Raw genomic sequence first — 18,751 nt, 5'->3', positions numbered from 1 at the left:
CTGAGAACTCACACGATCACTGTACCACAGTGAAGGTCACCGGCACCCTCGGCAGGGAACAGGCGAGTCCCCATGCCTTTAGACTAGTGCGTCTGCAAATATATTCTGTCTTCCAAATAGGGCATGCTAAGCTCTGCTCACGTCTAATGTTTAATATCCTGTGTGGAATTGATAGCCTTGTGCACTTCATAATTATAGCCAATGAATTGGCTATTGTGGCTGATGATGATGTAATAGTGAAGTAATTGCAACTAATAATGACAATTATTCAATATCAGCAGCGATGTGGATAAATTAGGAAGAATTATGGGGATTGGATGGGATGTGCATGGCCAGGAAGTGAGCCTGGAAACCAGTATTAACCCACAAGACTGATAGATACATTGTGTGTGGGTATTTAGTCTCCAGTCTAGAGTTAGACTTCCCCCAACTGCAGTGAGATTTCAGTATTAAACAAATACTTATCAGGATTCCTGACCCATATCTGATTCCAGTATTTACGTCATTCCCCTGCCAAAGTGCAGTAGACTGAATACATTGATTTTTTTTTTACCAGTAAAATCACAGTGTTTGAACGTGGACCCAACCATAGATGACAGAATTTTCATGTTATTATCTGATCAGCCAATCATGTGGCAGCAGTGCAATGCATAAAATCATATAAATAGTGAGGAAAATGAGATATCTCATTTTATATAAGTCTTTTATTACTACAGAATAGTGAAACATGTTATTAGTTAGGGCGTCAGTTTTGACAGGCTTAGACGTAGGCTTATTCATCTTCAAACATAATGGAATTAAGTGTTAATTATCTTGTGTATCATTGGAACGTCACCGCAGATGATGAATTGGCATGATTCCTGATAGGTTTCTTTTTTTTCCCCGCTGATGAACTGTCTGCTAAACTGAGCCCAAGTGTTTGACATACAGTATGGCATATAGTAAGAACTATTGCGGGACCTTGGTAAAAAAAACCCCCAAAAAAACAGCAACAGCATAAAGAATCCTCCACAAAGACACTACATTTACATAACATAATATAACACACACACACACACACACATGCACACACACACATATACATACATACATACATACATACATACATATATGTATATATATATATATATATATATATATACTCAGCAGAAAAAGAAACGTCTTCAACTGCTTTTATTTCCAGCAAATTCCCTTTTTGTTTTGTAATATTATGTTTTTATTTCGACATTAAGGCAACATCGGACATTACAAAAAGACAGCGACAGGAAGGAAAAAGAAAAAAAGGGCGATTTTACAACAGTTGAAGTGCATCATTTTACACATATATCTCTGGCCCAGTGGGCACGGGCAATATGGTGACCATGCAAACAATAAAAGGGTCAACCTTTACACTGTTATCATCTGCATTTGATAGATGTTTAAGAAAGGGTTCCCAGGTGGCCTCGAAACTAGCAATGTTACCAGAGAGGTTGTGTCTGAGTCTCTCTATATGCAAAGTGGTAGATAGTCCAGACAGTCAAGATTTAAAAAGTGGCTTTGATGTCTTTTTCCACAGACAAAGGATGATTTTTTTTTTTAGCTATCATCAATCCGTATTGGATGGCTTTTTGAATTCGATGGCCGAAGCCATGAAGAGAGTCAGACCAGCCGAAAACAGCAATTGCTGGGTCAGGGGAGAAGTCACAAGAATATGTCTCAGAGTAGAATCTGATAATTTCGCTCCACAACTCATAAAGTTTCGGGCATGACCAAAAGAGATGTCCCAGGAAGCACTCGGCAGATTCACATTTGTCACAGGTAGAGGAGATGGAGGGGTAGAATTTGTTAAACATAGTCCTAGAATAATGAAGCCTATGTACTACTTTATATTGAATTAGTTGGTGCCTTGAGTTAATAGAACATGCATTTATGTCCTTAATACTCTCTATCCAGTCCTCACTGGTTATCTGAATGCCTAAATCCTCTTCGCAGGAATCTTTCAGATATAAGGTAGATACGTTGAGCTGACTGGTAAAAACATCTATAAAACAGGATATCAAATTAAGGGCCTTGGGAGAGGGAGAAAGTAATTTATATATTTCATTTTCGTCTGTGAGTAGTTCAAAGTGCGAGATAGATGTGCGAACATAATTTCTCAGCTGTAGATATCTAAAAAAATGTGATGGCGGAAGGTCAAATTTCTCTTCCAGCTGAGAAAATGTGGCAAATTTACTGTCCATGTACAAGTCTCTCACGGTGGCCAATCCTTTACTAGATCAGACTGAAAATGTGGAGTCCGTGAGTGATGGCTTAAAGGCGTAATTATAAGAGATAGGGGCGGACAGTGCGGTATATGGCAACATAAATGCTTTCCGGAACTGGCACCATATTTTAAGAGAGCTGCTATGTATAAAGTTTGTGTTGGCCACTGGTATGGGTGGCACAGGCGCTGCAAAAAGCAGAGAGGAGAGTGAGTAGCTGGTTACACTCTGTTCGCTGGTGAGCCAAGATGGAATGTCACCTGCAGACCCTGTCGGGTGGGATTTTTTCCAATATGATAAGGCTCTGCAGTTCGCAGCCCAATAATAATACTAGAAGTTTGGCAGGCCTAATCCACCAAGCGACCTTGTATTTACATACATGTAGTTTAGAAATACGGTGCACTTTAAAGCCCCACACATATGGCAATACAATCGAATCCAAGGCTTTAAAAAAATTTTGAGCAGGAAAATCGACAGGTTTTGAAAAGGGTTGTCGGAGCAGTGGAAGTCTTGGATTCATACAAAGCGTCATAACATTCCTTGAAACGTTCATTGATGTCTTTGGGATTTGTCGTTAAGGCTCCATCCTTTTTCCTAATTTGATGAATAGCTCTATTAGCTTGAAGACTTCTCAGCTGTAGTGTGAGCAGCCTGTTGGGTTTGTCCCCTAGCTCGAATTGCTTTTGTTTTATTTTCAATAGCATATTATCAACTTGGTTGGAAAGAATTGAATTATACTCTAGTTTTAATGCCGTAGTCAATTTGTGCACATCAGGGTCCACGGAGTCTGCATGTAAATGTTCGAGTTGAGTAAGACGAGCTACAATTACTGACCGGCGTGCCTTCCTTTGCCGTTCAAGCCGGATTCATATGAGATGACGTGTCCCCTCAATAACACCTTAAGTGACTCTCACAGTGTTGAAATGGACACTTCCCCTGTATCGTTAAACGTAAGATGGTCGTCTAGCCATTCTATGACATGCTGGGAATAATGAGTATCAAGGAGTAATGTAGGGTTGAATCGCCAGCTATAATTAGGCTTTATTTCAAAAAGGTCAAGCGAGATGGTCCCTGTAGAATGGTCTGAGATTATTCTATTATGATGTTTCATTGAAGTTACACACAAGGCATCTTTAAAGACGATCAGGAAAAAATCTAATCTAGAGTATGAGTTGTGAACGTGAGAGAAAGTATATTGCCTGTCAGTTGGATGCTTTAACCTCCAAATATCAACTAAATCAAATGAGTTAATTAATTCGTTCAGGATGGTGGTGGAATTGAGTAGATGACCCACAGAACGGATAAGGGTCCTGTCCAAAATGGGATCTAATACCAACAGATGTGTGTTTGACAGATTGGGCAGGAGATTAAAAATGTTATGAAAAAAGGATGGGTCATCATAATTTGGTCCATATACATTCAATAGCATAATATGTACCGAGAAAATGAGACCAGAGCAAATAGTAGATATATGCTTAAATGGAATTGTTTCGCAAAACAAATGGCCACACCTCGTGGATTGGAACACCGGTGAAACCCAGTTACATCTCAGGAGCTCATGTTCATTATGATTAATATGTGTTTCTTGCAAAAATATAATATCAGCAAAGATTGACTTCAAGTAAGAAAAGATTTGGAACCTTTTAGCCCGGGTATTGATGCCGTACGTTCTAGGTGGCTAGGGTGACATTGCAGTCTGAGGGTCTCATATAATATACCAGTGTAGATGAGTTTCAACAGTGTTGTAATGCCTGTGTGGAACTGGAGTCTTGGTCTTAGTGAGTGCGCCTGCTTACAAGCATAATCGGTTTTCCACATAAGAAGGCCCGTGGCACCAGTGATAGTCTGAATGGTAACGCATGAACAGAGGTGCACTCACTTAGATTCCATGTGTTTAGAGCAACTGTGAATATCCAGAACAAGTGTGTGCGCATAAGAAGTCGAGATGTGGTGATGATTGTATTGGGAAGTGCTTCGGTGTCCGTGACTGAATCGAAGATTCTCTTTTCTGATCCGTGAGTGACAATGAGGTGCACGGGGAACAGCAGACCCTATCTGACACCAACCTCCTTCGATGTCTTTTTTACTCCATCAAAATTTTGGCGCTGCAGTTACACTTCTACTGTCAAATCAGGATGTATATATATATATATATAGATAGATATATATAGATCCGCGTTCCTTCAGGGATTGTTGTCGGGACAGCCTCAGGATTAGCTCTTTAACGGGGTGATGGTGGATTCTTGCTATCAGCCTACAGGGGTGCCCTCCTTTGGCTGGCAGGGGTCCAATGTAATGTGTGCAATCCACTTTTACTCTGGATGGAAAGTTTTTAGCTTCCCGGTATCAGCTTTTCCACAAATTCATATCCTGGCAGTATCCTGGCAGATAGCCTCTAGCTCGGAGATGCGGCTGTCCTGTTCGGCTCTAGCACCCTCCAGAATGGAGATACGGGAATTTGTTTCGGAGAGTATTTCCAATAGAGTTAAATCTGTCATTCATCGACTTATCCATTGCTTGGATATCAGCCATGATAGGGGATAAGGCCACGACTCATCGCTAGCAGTAGCACTAGCCACTTGTTCAGTCAGTGGTTGCTCCTCCATCAGTTGCTCGTCCACGATGATCAGTTGGTCGCCTTTTTTTACTTTAGTTTTTGTCATCTTGACTTCAGGCCTTGTGGGGTATTGTTTTGTTTAGTTTATGATAAAATAAAACAAATTTGTTCAAGGTTTACGGAGGAGCCCCCAAAAGTACGTCTATTCCATGTGGTGCTCTCGAGCGCTCCCTTCCAGCAAATTTCTTAACATGTGTAAAAATTTGTATTAACATAAAAATATTCAACAACTGAGACATAAACCGAACAAATTTCACAGACATTTGAAGGCCAGAAATGGAATAATGAGTACCTGAACAAAGGGACCCCCAATATCAAAAGTGGCCATCAGCTGCTTCAGGTACTACAGTGCATCTCATCCTCATGGACTGCACCAGATTTGTTAGTTCTTGCTGTGAGATGTTTCTCCACTCTTCCACCAAGACATTTTCAAGTCTCGATCACATGTAATTTTCCACTGCAAGGACGATCAGCTGTCCTTCCTGTCTCCCTGTAGCACCGTCTTAGGCGTCTTACATTACAGACGTTGCAGTTTATTGCTCTGGACACATCTGCAGTCCTCATGCCTCCCTGCAGCAGGTCTATGGCACGTTCACGCAGGTGAGCAGGAACCCTAGACATCTTACCTAAATTATTGTTACTGTGACATTAATTGCCTACCAAATTGTTAGTGTCTTGGGCGCACGGTGGCGTAGTGGTTAGCACGTTCGCCTCACACCACCAGGTTCGATTCCCGCGGCTCTGTGTGTGCGGAGTTTGCATGTTCTCCCCGTGCTGCGGGGGTTTCCTCCGGGTACTCCGGTTTCCTCCCCCAGTCCAAAGACATGCATGGTAGGCTGATTGGCGTGTCTAAAGTGTCCGTAGTGTATGAATGGGTGTGTGAGTGTGTATGTGATTGTGCCCTGTGATGAACTGGCACCCTGTCCAGGGTGTACCCCGCCTTGTGCCCCATGCTCCCTGGGATAGGCTCCAAGTTTCCCGTGACCCTGAAAAGGAGTAAGCGGTTGAAGATGGATGGATGGATGGATTGTTAGTGTCTAAGGACTGTTCCACTGTGCAAAAATGGTTTATGGTTCATTGAACAAGCATGAAAAACATTGTTTAAACCATTTCCAAAGCTTGGATTTTACAAATCGGATTTTACAAAATTATCTTTAAAATACAGTCTCGTGAAAAAGGGATGTTTTTTTCTTCTTCTGAATATATACATATAAAATGCAACATCTGGTGATGTAACATTAAATTTTTGTGAGTCCTCCTTTCTACTGTGGAAAATCTGACACCTGCTTTTTCCTCATGTGTTACCAGTAAATGTACTGTTGACAACTGTGGTCACATGCTGACCCAAGACGCACTGCATTCTGCAAGTTGTCCCTTGAGCTGCAAAGTGAGGTGTGTAATCTATGCTCATTCTTATAGCATTTATTAGATTGGGGCCATCTTATTGCAGTCTCCATAGTAACCAGCGCCCATGTAGCATTCTTAGCGCACACTATCCATGGCCTCAGTATTACTATGCATGAGAGCAGGGTTCTTTAAACCATATAAGGGGAGAAAGGTCCATGGAAAGTATATAATCATCTCCACGGGTTAAATTGTAGGGAACATCCTCACCTTTGATTTAAGTTGACCTGCGCTCTGCTAATATAATTGAATGAAATTGTAAAACATAGGATGACATAATAACATAATGATGATGAAAATGCTTTAAATTACAAAGAAAATGAATTGCTATAGGGTAAGTCATGCAATTAGGACATAAAAAAAAAGACATTTTCTTGATATCAGTGTTGGGAACACCATATGTTAACATACACTGAATATTACTAAATATATCCTAATTAAATCCCTGCAAATTACCACCAGCGAGTGTCTGATATTCACCGAACTCTAGGCTTGGGTCCAACTTGCTCTCAGTCTCCAACAAAATGTTCTCTTATCCAACCTTTGCCTTTCTAACATCACACCTTCTTTATTAGATAAAACACATTAAGTAGGCAAACACTATCCTGACACACACTGTGGAAGTCGATGAAGATGTTTGGTCAGGCTGTGGGTGGACAGGAGAGTGGTGGGTGGCTTACAGTCTGGTTTTAGTTGAATCTGCCCTGCATTCAATCAAATGCAGCAGAGAGGTTTAATAGAGCTTGAACGAGACACTTGAGGTCTGCTCCATTTATTTCTCTTTAGATCAGAGGCACTCTGATGATGCAGGGAGAATCCATTTTTTCTATAATGTTATAGCCATGAAAATGATCCACACATAGTATTTGGCATGTACAGAATTTTTCATAAATCAAACAGCATCAACATTTGCATTTATTTAGCCTTTATTTAGACCAACTAACACAAAGTTCTTATTAGTCTCCATAGATAACCCATCATCTGTGTATATAATCAAGGGATTATTAATACTATTAAGCTAAAAAAAAAAAAAAAAAAAAAAGACTGTTAAAAAAGAATTAGTACAAGTGCAAAAACACAGAGAACAAATGGAGGTTTATCACAGGTTTAAGTTTAGTGCTCATTTCATTGCTCGTTGAAGAGCTGAGTGTTTAGTCTTACTTTGGAGACAGCCAGTGACTCAGCTGTTTAGACAGCCAGCAGAAATTCATTCCACCACCTCAGAGCCAGTACAGAGATGCTTGTCTCCCTTGTTTCTGGAGCGACATTGGTGCTTGTGGCTCGAAGTGAATGTGGTACTGTGTGAGGCTCGATCAAGGTATTCTAGTACCTGGAGGCTGCTCCATTTTTGGCTTTGTTTTACATCTGATGTGGGCAGATACAGGAAGATGGTGGAAGGAATTCAGCAATGGGGTGATGTGGGAGAACCTTAATTCTTAATTGTATCCTGGATCAGTGACAGAGATCTGATGGCACACATGGGAAGTCCTGCCAGGACTCAGAGATGACAAGGTCCTGCCAGCCCTGATGACAAGGGACTGGATAACAATCAATTCAAAGGCTTGTCCTGTATCATGTAAATGCTTCAAGAAGACACAGACCACGGTCACAAAGATACCATCGCTATTAACTGTACAAGCCAGACAAAGCTCAGAAACCTTATGTTTCCCTTGCTGTTGTGATGTGATTCTCTCCTGTGTCCTGTTGCTAGTGTGGTGTCCATCAATAGATATCTCTGTCTGTCTGTCTCTCTATGCCTGCCTGCCTGTCTATCTGCTTGCCTGTCTGCCTCTCTTTTGCTCTACATCTCTGAGTATTTGTCTGTCTGTCTGTTAATCTGTCTGTCTATCTGTCTGCTTGTTTATCTATCTATCTATCTATCTATCTATCTATCTATCTATCTATCTATCAATCTATCAGTCTATCTATCTATCTATCTATCTATCTATCAGTCTATCTATCTATCTATCTATCTATCAGTCTATCTATCTATCTATCTATCTATCTATCTATCTATCTATCTATCTATCATTGATCTATCTATCAGTCTATCTATCTATCTATCTATCTATCTATCTATCTATCATTGATCTATCTATCTATCTATCTATCTATCTATCAGTCTATCTATCTATCTATCTATCTATCATTGATCTATCTATCTATCAGTCTATCTATCTATCTATCATAGATCTATCTATCTATCAGTCTATCTATCTATTTATCTATCTATCTATCATTGATCTATCTATCTATCTATCTATTTATCTATCTATCTATCATTGATCTATCTATCTATCTATCTATCTATCTATCTATCTATCTATCTATCATAGATCTATCTATCTAACTATCTATCTATCATTGATCTATCCATCTATCTATCTATCATGGCTCTATCTATCTATCTATCTATCTATCTATCATAGATCTATCTATCTATCTATCTATCTATCTATCTATCTATCTATCTATCTATCATTGATCTATCCATCTATCTATCTATCATAGCTCTATCTATCTATCTATCTATCTATCTATCTATCTATCTATCATAGATCGATCTATCTATCTATCTATCTATCTATCTATCTATCATATATCTATCTATCTATCTATCTATCTATCTATCATAGATCGATCTATCTATCTATCTATCTATCTATCTATCAATCATATATCTATCTATCTATCTATCTATCATTGATCTATCTATCTATCTATCTATCTATCAATCATATAACTATCCATCTATCATTGATCTATCTATCTATCTATCTATCATATATCTATCTATCTATCTCTCTATCTATCTCTCTCTCTCTCTATCTATCTATCTATCGTGTATGTATAACAGCTACAGTAGTCTGTAATAAAGTCATTTTTTAGATTTGGCAGTTACATAACTTCTCCGCTTTGTGTGCAATTACTGTTGATTAGCAGGTTAATTTTCAATCCCTCACCTCTCAACACCACCCTGAGAGAAAACATTTGCTGGTTAGGATATTTCACTTTATTATTATCTGCTTAGAAGAACAAATAATTGTATGCTTGTCATCTGCTGTTGCGGGTACATACTTAATGTGATGTGGAACATGATTGTAAGATGGCATTTCATGCTGCCTGTCAGTCATGGCGCTGAACCATAAAGCACAACTATACTGTAGATGTGAGGGATCAATGCATAAATAATTAAATAATTCTAATTTGATCTGAGTCACCAAACTCTCCCTGAAGCTAAACAAATAGGTCTTGCCGAGCTTCTAATGTGAGGACATTTTCTAAAATATCTTTATTTCCTCACTGATTATTGCATACTCCTGGGGGGATTGAAACGGTTTGTAAATGTGAATAATATTTCTGAGTAACTGCTTATCGCTGTAATGAAACTCTTTTGGCGTCCTTTAATTCACCCAATATTTAAATCAGTAACCATGAGGAATAATAGATTGTCATCAATCCCCCTGTGGTCGGTGCTGCCAGATTCATTTTGCATCATTCAGACCTCCATGGGGTGCCTTTAAACAGCCAGTTTAGTTCTACAGTGACAAAAACTTTCCACCGTCACCATAAGTGTGAAGGTGGAACATGCTGTGTTTACTTTCTGAGGTCATGCGGATTTTACACACACTTCAGACAGTCTTGAGAGGATGAGAGCCACAACAGTTTAACACATTAAAGTGCTTGCTGAATAGATGGGAAATGATAGGGTTGAGAAGGATTGTGGGTCTATTTATGTCAAATAATATTATGCACTTGATGATAAACCACTATAAAGCCTTAACAGTTGTAGCTCTATATTTTACACAGTAAAGTATAAACGCTACTGATTTACAGAAAGTCCTTGGACACGGTTATAGTTCTGTATGTATTAAAAGAGGCATGCTGAAGGTGAAACATATTTTTCTTTAAACCTCTCATTGATTCTCTTCGTGGAAAAGGTCAAGAAGAACATAAAACCATGACAAAGAACTCCTGCCGCAGTCTCCAAAAGTCTGGTGAAGTAAAGATGTGAACAAGCATTTTCTCTTTTATGAGCCACTGGATCACGACAGCACTCATGTCTCGATATCATACTGGTGCAGATATGTCTGTTGAAAAGAAAAGAAAAAAAGCCTCAAACAATAAGAAATTTTGACTGTCTAATACCTCTCAGTCAGTCCCCATGGGAGTGAAGCCATTTTACCACTCACCATGGTAACCTGATTGGGCTTGGGCAGCATCCAACTCATGCAGTGCAGCTTTCATTCACAGAAACAGCATGTCGGATTGGCAGATATTCATGTCAATTATGTGCCATAATCATAATAAAAAATTTGCTTCAGTGTATTTGTATGGTTGTGACAGACTAGTATCCAATGCAGGGTGTATTCCTGCCTCACACCCAGTATTCCCGGGATAGATAGACTCCGGATCCAAGTACCTGACCAGGGTGAAGTATTGCTGAAAACGAATGAATTAATGTTTTTGTGCATTTGTTATGATTTGTATAGAATGTTTACATGTAGAATGGCTAAGGCTATGGCTAAACTTTCAAATGTTTTAATGTGTCTTTATTGATCAAGATCATGATATATGGAAACTATTTATTATGTAAATCCTAATGTTCTATGAATCGTGTTGTGCGTGAAAGCATAATGATCTAATCGTTCATTTCAAATCTAGTAGTTATTTGGCCATGTGGCCAGTCGGCCTGGTCAGTAATCCATCTCTGGATGTATTACAATAACTAACTCTCTCCTAATCCCAAACACCAGTGCAAAAGCTTTTCAGTGTGATTTATCATGAGTCAGTAAATGCAAACTGAAGCTTGAAGTGCATGTGAAAAATCCAAACTGAAGTATAAAGTGTATTCTGTATATACTGTACACACACACACGTCCAAATTAAAGGAATAAAAATGTTGTTATGCACGCACTGTTATTGCAGATTAGTCCGATCGCATCCTGCGTCGCTTTCTCCGTCACCTCCAGAACAGATGCTCTTCTGTTTTCCTTTCCATATCACACTAACACACACTTAATGTGCGACCACAATTTTCAATCTTATTTATTAACATCTTTCCCAGAAATCTGAATACAGATCTCACTTTAGTTATTGTTGCTACTGAAAAACAGCCAGTGTTTGTTACTGAAGCTCCTGCCATCTGTGTCCTAATAATACACCCCCTTTCAAAATCTCTTCAATTGTGATCCTAAATTGAGTTCAACTGGGCCTGCTAAGCAATTTGTACCAAAGAACAGGACCTGAAAAATATTGATTATTCATGTGAATTGGCTTAAATATGGTTTGTAAACAAGAAGGGCTCTAACAAATAGAATTTTTTTTTCCAATTATATAATTTATAACAAAAGTGTGAGAAACAACCTTTTACCACTACACCGACAGAATATCAAGCCCTTTACATAAGGCTACAACATCAAGCTTTTAGTATATTCAACATGCTAAGCAGGAGTTCCCGAGCGTGTTCTTTATATCTATATCTATCTATCTATCTATCTATCTATACCTTTTATAAAGATAAACGGTATTTCCACTTTGCGCATACTGCATTATTCCATGCTTTTACTCCTTTAAAATGGCAGATGATCAGTGTTTCAGATGCATGCTGAAGTTCACATGAACTTGACACTAAACCTATTTTTTGTATCCGGTCTTATGACTCTATCTTACTGAATTGTAGAAGCTTATATGTTCAAGTGAAATCAGTCGATGTTTTTTTCTGCTCCTGAAAATGATCAACACTCAACACTGTTGGGCCTGAAAGCATTTTAGTGCACGTCAATGTGGGGTGCAATAATGCTGCCACCAGAGGCCTCACTATTGTATTACATTCTACAGAGGAATAGATGCCTTATGTTTCTGTTGCTGGTTAAGTAAAAATGTGTTAAATTGAAAAAAAAAAATCCACAGTCACAATTGGAATTCTTAATCATCATTATTATTTAAGTTGACTAATCATTGCAGCCCTACCACAGAGCGTGGTAATGTCAACTGCTAAATTGTATCATGGAATACACCTGTCTGGAAACATCTCCACTCTTTATGCTTATCACCTGATTTATTAATGTTTATTTATCATTTGTCATCTGTGTGTGTGTCATCCCAAGTGTTGAGATTTGTATTTGCCAACAAATGAAAATCCTTTAGTAAAGGCCTTGCTGTAATTTGGCCCTGTATGTATATTATGTATTGTCTTCATGTCCTCATACTTAATGTCATTATTTAACAGTGTTGTCAAATAGATACGCCAAATCAGTGTATTGTAGACATAGACAGTCTCTCCAGCCATTAGGCTAACCACTAAACATAGCCATGTGGCCATGGGTGATGAGTCTTGCCAGTGATATCAGTTATATTATTAGTGAGAAGCTGACAGGAAAAAAAAAGAAAGCACAAGACCACCCCACCCCCCATCACAAAATAGCCCATCCCAACTTTGTTGCCATGGAAACTCATCTCTTATAATTAAAGTGCCTGAGGTGCCAAAGGATGTTTAGCGTAGGACTTTGCATGCACCGACTCGGTCGAGTCATGTTCGCTTTGACTCAAGCACATTATCTCAGTCTTATTTGTTGTCTGTCTTGCGACAAAGTCACAGATAAGAGTGTTGTAGACTTTGCTCACTGAGTATGAAGTGTTCTGAGATGGTCTCGTCAGGATTTACAGTAGTTGCTTTCGGGTTTTGATGCAAATGTGTATATTATCTGTTGTATTTTGCTTTCGACTCTTTAAACACTCTTTCAGACACTGGCACCAGAGATTAGTTAAGGAACAACAATCTGTCATATCTAATTCAATACATATGCAAATTCACTCTCATTAATGCAGCGAGAGCGGAACGGAAACATTTAACCTCTCTCTGCATAAAAATAAGGCACAGAATCCTCCAGCATGACACTAATCCGGACTGGGGTGTCCCGGTTTTTGTCCTGGTAATTAAGACAGTCACAGAGAGGCTAATTGGAGCAATCCAGATTAATTAAATCATTCCCATGTAAAGCTGGTCTCAAATTGGACTTAAATCAAAGGATCAGTGCGAATTTGATTGATAATTTCATAGAGAGCTTTAAAATACAAAATTACTGACTACAGTTTTGCTTCTGATATTCTTCTAACGTTCCCAAACTAATAGAAAAGTCACACAGAAAGTTTCAGGAAGTGTTTTCATAGTGCTTTAATCGTGTGACTGTGTGTAGTACAGGCAAAGTGTGCATTACTTACTATGAATAATTGATGGATTATGTTCTCCTCACTAGCTGAGAGAAGGATGTAAAGTGATATGTACACAGTTTGGAGTCCAGCAAACCCATCATCCACAATAACAGAAAATGAGCTTACATTCATATGTGATAACAGAATGCACAATAATTCTCTGCCTTAATAAGGCTTCCGTCTTCATGCACAATAATGCTCTGTAGCATGTATAATAATGCTGAGCAGGTCCAGATGAATTCAGTTTTGGGTCAATATGCCAAGATGCTTGTGAAGCATATTGTTAGACTTTAAATAAAATATCTGAAATATGGTATCTTTGGGATAAAACAAGAATTCACTCATCATCAGTAAACACTTTATGCTGGTCAGGGTTGCAGTGGATCCAGAACTAATGGCAACTGACACAGCCAGTTCATCTACCTGCATGCTTTTAGACAGTAGGAGAAAACCCACACAAACATGGGGCGAACACAAAACGATGAGTTGCACGTTGTTTTGGATTACCTTTACCAACACTTAGGATTTTTTTTTCTGGATAATTTCTGTGGTTCTGTATGTTGTTAATTTTCTGATATCAGCATTTCCAAATGAATATAGCAACTCGAGTCAGGGCGGGCTGAAGGTCTCTGCCGAGTTTGGTGCATGTAGGTTAAAAGCTCTGGGAGGAGTAGCAACTGAATTTTTTGGGACTCATAATAATAATAATAATAATAGTAATAATAATAATAATAATAATAATAATAATAAGCTTATAAAGCAAAACAGTGTGCTGGCGTTCTCAAGACAAAATAATTAAACCTCACAGGATGGAGAAGCATAAATTAAAATGTGTTTGAAATTATTTGAATTATAAAGTGACATAAAAAAAAAGAACAAAGTGTCTTGAAAAAAAAATTACTTTCACTCAATTAGCTTTAATGGCTGAGAGCTAGAATGGTAAATGTGTTTATGAAGGCTGCAGACTGCATGTTTTGAACTCTGGACTATTAAACTGTTTGGGGAATGAAAATGTGACTGGATGATTAATTAAATTCGAAGCCTGCTTACCGGGAGGCAATTTAAAACATTTTTGCACATTGGCAAGGCAGAGTTCATACCTGTCTCTTAGGTGTGGACAGCAAATCAGTCATCTTAACTACAAGTCTCATAGGAAGGAATATTCAAGCTGATTCTAGCTTTCTTACATGCATCACGATTCTTCTCTGCCCTAACACCACTGGTGGTGGAATAAACCTCGGGCTGTCTGAACAGCTGAGTCACTGGCTGTCTTCAAACGAAGAGTGAAACCCACGTCTTCACCGAGCACCTGAATTAGTATAAATGTAATTTATTTACACAAAAATCTCTTGACTTGTGTGTTTTCTTTTCTTTTCTTTTTTTTTTTTTTTTTGCTGTACTAATCTTGCCTACAAGGTTTTAGCTCAATAGGTCAGGGAATTCTTAGATGATGAAATGTTTTTGAAAGAGACTACAAAGCACTTGTGTAAGTTGCTCTCTGTAAGGCTGTCTGCTAAATGCTGTAAATGTACTGTAAACGATTCAAGACCACATTACGATCAGAAGCCTAAAGCTTTTTGGAACTCTTTAGATCTCTTTGGATCTTGGCATGATGACACCACACATCTCAATACCAAAGGGAACACCAGACACTAGATATGAGAGGGGTATAAATAAGTCGGGTTCCACCTGCACTCCCTAAGCAGGTTCTAATCACTGGCACCCGATCCTGAACACCTGATTCTAATTATATGGATTTAAAGCTGTGATAAATGTAGGGGTGTAGTTACTTTTTCCATGTGACTGATCTGTTTTTTTTATTATTATTATTATTATTTATATTGTGAAAATGACTACAAAATGTCAATTTTATGTGTCACTTGATAGAGTGTAACACGTTTGTTAATAGGCACTGTTTCAAAGAGGACCAAATGTTTGCTTGTGCAACTATGTCAGAAAACCCCAACAATTTCCATGGGGTGTACTTATTTTTTCACATGACTGTAATTAAAAGAAAATATGCTTTAGAAATTGTAATGACGACAGAATTACAGCATCCACAGTCAGATATGTTTGGATTGGCTTGAACATGTATATTGATATGTAAGTATGGATATGGTGTGGATAAGTGGTATGTTTTTCACCGTACTGCACAAAATAGAAATCAAAACTACATTCCACACTGAAAGAATTACTCAGTTGTGACTCCTATGAATACTGTACATGTTCAGTTAATATTTACAAATGGATGGTGTCATACTCAATGAAAAATCTCTCTATGGCACACAAGGTTCAGCAACTGAATTTTTCAGCTCAAACTTTAGACAGGCATGTTTATAATTATTGAATGAGTGATTGGATGTCTTAAGAGCTTCCATCATTAAAAGTGACTTAGTGAGTCAGTTAAGAATATTTTACTACTTGGCATTCAAAATCATGACATGTGTGTGCAGATTTTATTCCTAGGGTGGTGATAATACATATTCAGTCCCTCTGGGAATATAATAAAGCCAATGGATAACCTAAAAAAACCCAGTATAACTGCTGTTACCAATCCCATACAACTAATTAGTAAGAGCTTTCTGGAACTGGATATACATTTCAAGTGGCTTTTGAAGAAACAAAACATCTGGTGCTGAGCCATTAGTTATTTTGTTAGATTTTTTCCCTGTTGATGTTCCTGGAACTTCTGAAGTACCTGCACACTGAAGGACATTGGGCTTTTTGAAACAGTATTTGCATATCAAGTGGCTTTTAGACAAATTGATCACACTGATACTTAACTATTTAACACTGCATTTGATTCTGCTCCACTTGGTGTACTGAATTCTGCCCAACTAGCTGCAGCAGAAAAAAATAACCTTTGTTGGGGGAATTTTTCTGCTAAACATTGTGACCATAACCTTTAAATGTTGCACAGCTAGGTGTTTTGCTCCTTCTGTAATGTTCCACTAGATGTTGAAACATATGAGGCCACCATTAACACTGTCCCTAGACGGAACTGTTGAAGGACATTATGGTGCCGTTGAAGGACATTAACATACCTTTGCTGGACATTGCAGTCCCCTTATAGGACATTAAGTTGCCATTGGAGGACATTATATTGCAATGGCAGAACATTGCAGTGCCATTGCAGGACTTTAAGAGGCCATTATAGGACATTAAGTTGCGATTGCAAGACATTAAATTGCCAGTGCAGGATATTAACATGCTATTGCAGGGTATTAAGGTACTATTGCAGGGCATTAAGGTACTATTATTAATGTGCCATTATAGGACTTTAAAGTGGCATGGCTGGACATTAAGGTGCCATTATAGGACATTAAGGTGCCACTACAGGACATGAAGATGCAACTAATGGACAATAAGGTCCATTGCAGTTAATTATGATGCTATTGTAGGAAATGAACATGTAATTGCAGGACATTAAAATGCCATTGGAGGTCATTAAGATGCCATTACTGGACATTCCGGGGCCAACATATATATCCAGTATTACGTGATAATTAGTCTAATACTAATTAGTATACTATTTCCCCATTTTTATTTTGCCAATGTATTTACCACTACTTACCACTTTTTTCACTGACATGCAAATTACACTAGCACCACTCCAAAAATTACAACACAGAAAATACCCTGTTCTAGCACCGTGCAATTTCTCGAATCTTGCATTTGAGAAAAGAATCTACAGAAACTAATTTTTCCACCTCCTATCTTCTGTATAGAGTTTGATATTTAAGCTGGACCCCATATTGGGTTCAGACTGTTTGGTAGATGACCTCAAACTGTTCACAGTGGGTGGTCCCCAGGACCTGAGCTGAACATCCTTGACTAGATGAGTGTTTTGCTTGTCTGCTAGCCAAGTTACCACACTTGAAAGAAGACACTCAACTTGACTGTACACATAGGTGGTTTTCACACTGGGCACGTTTGCTGCAGTCCGAATCCGAGTGTCATTGTTCCTGGCGCCCCCTCGCAGCGTTGGTCTGGTTTCAGACTCACTCGATTCTATCAAACCCTGGTGTATTTGCGTTCATCTGACATCATCACAAACGCACATGGAGAACACAGCGCGACTCACCATAATTTGAGTTTTTTATTATTTGGTGCTATTATGCACAGGAGTGGACCTCTTCTGTGTCCAACACTGTTCCCCTGCCACTCATGGTACATGTATGTTGTGGAAACTAATGATATTGTCATCGGCTAAAACACATGCGCAGGTTACTTTACTTCCTGTAAAATTGCGGACATGAGTACGAGTTGTGTTCACATTCACAGGAATGCCGGCTGAGTTCCAGTGCAACCGATCTCAAATCACCTCCTACAGGCAGCCTTGGGTTCAGTACCGCGGTGCACTTCCTGGTCCGCATGACAGCTTACACATTACCAATTTTTATATGCAAACGGTGCTCTGTTTAACTAAACTGCCAGTGTGAAAGCCCCCATAGCACTGCTTCTTCTTCTTCTCCTGTTGGACCACCAAAATATAGTCGATGATCTGCATGCACCAATTGGAAAAGGCCAAAATCTTTATTACTCTACTGATGCGCTCGTCCCACACTACATATTTATATTTTTAGGTTAATACTAGCACTGTCTATGATTCGTAATATGTTTCGTCTCCAATAACACACTCTTTAATAACACACTTATTTAGAGTTCAATTAGGATCTGAGAGCAACCAGTTAATAAGTTCCACAAAGATTTACGCCCACTTATTTGATGCTTGTGATATTATTCTGTATCATTTTGTTTGGTCAGTACCAATAAAGGAAGAAAACCTGATGGGCCATGTCATCGTTTGCAATATTGACTGAAAGGTCATGCTTTTTAATCATTTATAGTTACATTTAATGTGATGGAACATCTGCAGGACAAGTTAATCACTGTTATCACTTTATATAACAAATATGTTATATTGCAAAAATAGACAGAGAAAGAGAATACTGAGTGTTGAATGATATTCATGTACAGTACACATGGATAAGATAAAAATCCAGAGATGCTCAATGCGAAGCATTGCAGCGTGTATAGATTTTCTCTGATTACAGCGGTACTGCTGCAGCTGTAATTGGATTTTCAATGGTCAGGTTGGTTCTGTGGGCTGCAAGCTTGGAAATTTCTGCTTTTGACATTTCTCAATTTCAAAAAAGAGAGATTTCTTTTGTTAACTTGCATGGCTACAAAAGAACTTTTCTCACTCGTTCTTACTCAGTGCTGTTTACCAGGTGAGGCTTGTAAACCTTCCCTCAAATGAGAATGCTTATTT

This window comes from Ictalurus furcatus, chromosome 24 (assembly GCF_023375685.1).
Source record: "Ictalurus furcatus strain D&B chromosome 24, Billie_1.0, whole genome shotgun sequence".
Classification (NCBI taxonomy): domain Eukaryota; kingdom Metazoa; phylum Chordata; class Actinopteri; order Siluriformes; family Ictaluridae; genus Ictalurus; species Ictalurus furcatus.
The sequence above is the reverse complement of the archived record's forward strand: the minus strand, read 5'-3'. Positions refer to the sequence as shown.